This window comes from Enhydra lutris, unplaced genomic scaffold (genome assembly GCF_002288905.1).
Source record: "Enhydra lutris kenyoni isolate GAN:26980312 unplaced genomic scaffold, ASM228890v2 scaffoldscaffold9, whole genome shotgun sequence".
Taxonomy (NCBI): Eukaryota; Metazoa; Chordata; class Mammalia; order Carnivora; family Mustelidae; genus Enhydra; species Enhydra lutris.
This window is the reverse complement of record NW_019154093.1, coordinates 38,135,863-38,142,138: the sequence shown is the minus strand read 5'-3', so window position 1 is coordinate 38,142,138 and position 6,276 is coordinate 38,135,863.

Here is a 6,276-nt window from a genome sequence, read left to right as displayed (position 1 = left end):
CCAAACCTGCAGCTTGGATTCTCATTAACTGCGGCGGCCTGCCTTTTAAGGTAAACTGAAATCTGGAATGACCCAGCGCTTGCGGTAATGGAAACCTGAGTGAGGGTCGTATTTTTCTTAATGGCGAAGCGACTGTAGTGAAGATCTCTAATCAGAACCCTGGCAGCTTAAGAGCCGTTCAAATTTGAGCTTTTTCAAGCATCATTATCTTTCGAAGTACCCAGAGAAGCTCTCCGTGATGAAAAAGATTGTATGGCAAAAACCAAAACAAAACAAAACAAAAAACAAAAAAAACCCTTATTGGAGCCTCAAGTCCTTACACAAAATGCCTTCATTGTTGCACAATTGGCAGCAACATTTTTGTAGGAAAAGGGAAGCAGTCCGTGTATCGATTTACCTCTCACCTGCACCCAGAGACCTACTTTCAAGGATCACTTCTTTAAAACAAACAACAAAAATCTCCTTGTTCCCTAAACAATACAGATTTGACCTACTTACTATTGTGCCTATTTTCTAGGACTAGCGAATTTAGGAATATTTCTGTTCTTGCAAAGTATAAGCTAAAGATCTGAAACTATTGAACCAGTTAAGAAAGAGGAGAATACAGAATGATCAGTTCTTAAAATTTAAGGACTGTGGCTTTTGCTTTTCAAATTGGCTTCAGGGACACTTAGCCATTAAGCACTAGAAAAGCCATGCCTAACAAGGGGCCTGTGAGCTTTTAGAGGCCTAGCAAAATTTGTATGCCTGGGGGAAGAAATGGATAGACTCCCAAACACTGATAGATATTAATATATATTTAAATTTTTTCTGTTTAAAATATAACATGTCAACTGCAATTCATCTCGAGGTATATGTAACTGTACATATGTATGTTTTTATGTGACATGTTTAGGGACTGGGAGGGTCTAAAACAGTACCTCCTAATATTTGTGAGCAAAACCTGAGTTGTATAAATATGGATATTTTATTTAGTGTTGCTGCAATAAAGGATTCTTTAAAAGATAGCACCAATATAAATCCTCTAAATTATACCCTTTTCTACTCTTATAAATTGAGACTTTATTAGATGGCAGCTTAGTATTACATGTTGAGGATTCCTATGACTCAGCAATTTTGCTTATAGTTTATCTTTCCCATGTATTCCTACATTTGTGCGAAGATGAGCCAGTATGTTCTTTTTTGTTGTTGTTTAGTTGGTTTTGTTTTATTTTGTTTTTTAAGACTTTTTCTTATTTGACAGAGAGAGCACAAGCAGGGCAAGGGACAAGCAGAGAGAGATGGAAAATGAAAGAATGGAAAAGAATTTCCAAAAGAATGGAAAACGCCTTAACTGTCCATCCATAGGAAACTGGTCAGTCAGTTATGGTATAGTTCTGTGATGGCTACAGTATGGCAGAGAAGTAGGAAGAAAATAATATGAGCTGGTATGTCATGATCTCTAATTTCTGAGACAGTAAACCAAGGTGCAAAGCAAAGTATATGTTAATGCTTCACCTTTTTTCAAAGGAGTATACCATGTTGCATTATTTTTAGACAGATACATGATTTAATGGGTATAGAAATCATTCTGGCAGTAGAGACCTTGAATCTGTAGTGGAAAGGTAACTTTTTTTATATTTATTTACTTTTGTGTTCAAGTTTTATACCATGGGGATATTTTACCTTTTCAACAATAATAATAACAAAACTCCTAATTTAGAAATTGCAGTTAGCAAGTTATTTAGCAAAAGACTTTCTAAAAAAAAAAAAAAAAAGATAGCCGCTTTATAGTAAATGCTGTACAATTTGAGATGTGTGCTTATTTTTCATGTAAATTAGCTTGTAAACAACAATATGGCATCATAATACCTACAGAAAAACTATTAATTCCCCTCGAGACTGGGATTCAGCAAGGCATGTGTTTTAGAGGAAATGGAAGACTTCTTATTTTTTATATTTCTTTACTCCTTAATCCTCTTATACAACAAGAAGTTCATTATTAGTTTTATAATATAAACTCTTTAAAAACTATGAAAATGTCACTGTACTTCTTGCATATGTATACAAAGACTTAAACTACTCTCATTAAAGGCAGGCTGTGGATAATGATGTTTTGACGGCATAGCAAAAACAGCACAGTAAGGACCTGCGAGGGATGTCCACATACTATGTTATTATTGTCAGTATACATGTAGGAAATTATTAGATCCGTTTTGTTTTACCTCAAAGGAAAAAAGTTTTGCTCTTCCTTAGGTTTTTGCCAATGAAATTATTAGAAGGGAATTTGGGGCCCAGGGAAAAGTTCTAAGGAGTGGTGTGTAAGTCCTTAGTTTATGGGTTTGTAGATCACTGCAGTGGGCCAAAGCTCTCCAGATATCACTTGTTGAAAAAAAATAATTTAAAGATTTTATTTATTTTCAGAGAAAGAGCACAAGCAAGGGGAGCAGCAGGCAGAGGGAGAAGCAGGCTCTCGGCCAAGCAAGGAGCCTGATGCAGGACTTGATCCCAGGACCCTAGGATAATGACCTGAGCCAAAGGCAGCTGCTTAACCCACCGAGCCACCCAGGCATCCTGCCCCACACTTATGCCACACACTTTCACCTGCCAGTGGAAACAAGTTGTAAAAATAACAACAAAAAGAAACAATCTGGTTTTGATATGACATAATTGAAAGTGACATATCTTGAGAATAAAAGTCTTAGCACTGTTGATGGAATTACTAAATTTAATATCAAAAGAGATGTTGGAGAACGAGTTTCTAGCACAATTGCTTTGTTTTAGTGATGGGATGCAGAAAATAGAAGTGACTTGCTCATGCTAACATATATAGTAAGTATCTTAGTCTGAGAATAGAAGAGTTTCAGGCACTTGGGACGAGGGGGAAAAAAAACAGAAATCATTAGAATGCATTCCACAACGATATAAAAGGAGCCAAATATGACTGGAAAATGTAATGAGGTACTGACTCGGGAAGTTTTGAATAACAGTAAAGCAGCTGAGTTTTGGAGTCAGAATGCTTGGGTTTGAAACTCAACCCTAGCACCTGCTATCTCTGTGACCTTGAGCAGTCAATTAACTTAACTCTGTAAGTCTCAGTGTCCTTCTCTGCAAAATGAGGAAAATAGTAATACTTGACAGTTCTCAAAAAAATAAGTCTTTAGAAGCTCATGACAGGCCAGAGATAGGGTATGGGGCAAGTAGACTGAATGAATAGCACTGAGGCCAGAAAGCTACTTTGTTTTATATGTTTGCTATTTCAGTATCTTTGCAGAGGTATACTGTACTTAGTCCAGGTAGTCCAATGGAGAAAGGTCGTGAGGTGTTTTTTGCACAGTTCATAAACTACCACAGAGATAAGATATGAGATATAAGATAAGGTGACTTGTACTATCCAGACATGCAGAAGCCTTTTTCAACTGGTAATATAAAAATTGAAAAGCTCTTGACATAGAGAAAACATTTTAAAGGAAGTAATTCTCCATGTTTTAGGACTATTTGGCTTACTGTAGAGCTGTTAACCTTCCTGGTGGCCAGTGGCATACCCCCATGTATTTCCACCAACTCCATTTGGGAACCATGGATAGAAGAACTGAAGGACCATACTGAATTTAGTCTTTCCAACAAGGAGAATGGGGACATATGGAGAACTTTGGGAGAAAATGACTTATTATCTTGAAGATTATGGTATCTAGGAAAATGAAACACAGATATATAACACATACTAGACCAAACTTCCCCCAAACTGTGGCCCAAGGAATATTTATACAAAAGAAATGGTTCTGTGGCCAAAAATGTTTGGAAAATACCATATATTCAGCCATCTTTAGATTCCTAATACCCACTATTAGTATGATAAATGAACAGAGAAATCATACAGTAAGAAATCCAAGTATGAAATATTTCTAAAGGAAAACTCTTTCCTGCATAAACCTCTTAATATGTTCTCTTCCTATGGTCCTTTCCCCATTTCTGCTTTAACGGTGTTCTGTTAACAATTTGAAATCAGCTTCTCTGCACTGGTTTAAAATATTTAAGAAAAGATATAAAATAATAAGAGAAATAAGTCAAGAAATTGGTAGAGAAATTCCATCTCTTCTACTATTTTTTTTTTTTATGCAAAAGGAATGTCCGTACTTTAAGATTCTCTCTTCTAATCCTTTAAACCAATCACAAATTTCCGTGGATGTCCACAACTGGTCAATTTCTTTTCTGACTGGCCACTAAAGCTATTGTGAGAGTTCCCCACTCTTTCAAACCCCAACCCCAGGACTCTCTTCCTCTTTCTCTTCTTGGCAACTTCACAGAAAAATAGGTGTGAACTCACTTAATTTTCCCCTCTGCTCCCTAATTTTTACTGCTCCTTTATTGTCTTTTGTCTTATATGAAACTCACACTCTTAACAATAGTAATAGTTATAACAATTACCTTTTGTTGAATGGCTACTTATTCAAGTGTTCTACATAATTAGAGCTGACCTTTGAATAATGCAGGAGTTAGAAGTGCTGATAGCCACACCCCATGCTATCAAAAATGTGCTGTTAAAAATCTGCATATAACTTTTGACTCCCCCCAAACTGAAATACTAATGGCCTACTGTTGACCCAAAGCCTTACTGAGAACATAAACAGTTGATGAATACATATTTTGTATGTTATATATACTGCATATTTGATTCCTACAATAAAGTAAGCTAGAGAAAAGAAGCTGTTATCAAGAAAATCATAAGGAAGAGAAAATGCATTTATATTACTGTAGGATGCAAAAGCCGCATATATGTAATCCCATGTAGTTCAAACCTGTGTCATTTAAGGATCAACTGTAGTTTCTAATGCTTAGAACAATCCCAGAAGATAGGGATTACCTTGATTTTATAAGTGAATAAAATGAAGTTCAAAGAGTTGATGTAACTTGCTCCAGTCACAGAGGTGGTGAATGAAGACTCTAAAATTCCAGATCCTATTCTCTACCTTGTTCTAAATTTTTAATATATCCTCCCAACCAATTCCTTTCCCTAGGATGCAACCATGCTCAAGTTTCTCCTATTTAAAAAAAAAAAAAAAAAAAAAAAATTCCTGAACCTCTTCATCCTTCTCTAGCAACAACCCAAATTCTCTTAATCTTTTCATAATCAATGTATCTTTTAAATATATTTTCAGTTCTTTGTGCCCATTGTAGCTTCCTTGATCAGGTGATGCTGTGTACTTCAGTCTGTTCCCTTTTCAGCTGACCTTACACATTAAAAGCAGAATCGTTCGTCTAAAGTGTAGTTTTGATCATGTCAGCACTCAAGTCCCTCCTCTCAAGAAAGGACTTTGAGAGGGTATGTGCTATGGTGAGTGCTGTGAAATGTGTAAGCCTGATAATTCACAGAACTGGACCCCTGGGGCAAACAATGCATTATGTGTTAATTAAAAAAAAAAAGAAAAAAGAAAGGACTTTGTCTGTAGAGCTGTATATATATGTGTGTGTGGCCAACTACCAACATTAAGCTATATTCATTCTTCACTAATTTATTCATTCAACAAACAGCTATTCATTACCAGTTATATGTAATCATAGTGCTTTGTCTTGTCTCAAGTTGCCTTGTTACCTCAAGTTACCTGTCATCTGGACTATCCATAAGGCCTGCATTCTACCAGAAAGAATGTTCAAAGTTAAGGTGCAAAACTGACCATGATATGCCCTGTCTACAAAAATTTTAAAGTCCTTTATCTGACATCCCAAATCCTTGGTTATCTTGCCCATCAAGATACGTCATTGAATGTAATTAAAAAGATATGACTGCTGGTTGGGCTGTGAGTTGGACCGCAGCACTTGGAGGTTCCTTACCCCCTGCCCTGTGCTTGGAATGTGGGTTCCACCTGTCTTTCCCACTCCCAGAGGTTGCTCCAAGGATATAGCCTTGAGGTAGTGATGTGGTATTGAGAACACCTACACAGTATATGTGACTAAGCCCAGTTAAGGCTTCTATAAACTTCTAAGATTTGGTGGGTGTGTGCAGGGATCTAATCATCTTGCTGCCACCCAAGACAAGCCTCATATGTAGCTTCCCTTTGCTTATTAAAACTGCTACTACCCACTTATGGTGCTCTGCCTCTTTCTTCTGGTCTCTCCCTGTCCTCTGAGTATAAGGGCTAGTTTCAGATTACACCAGGGAAACTTTCAACAGGGTTGCAAACCAACACATCCCTACCCCTCTCCAGCCATACCAACTACATCTAGTTCCTTGAATGTGTCAGTGTTCCTTTCATGATTATGGGTCTTTATACATATTGTTATCCGGGGAATTTCCCC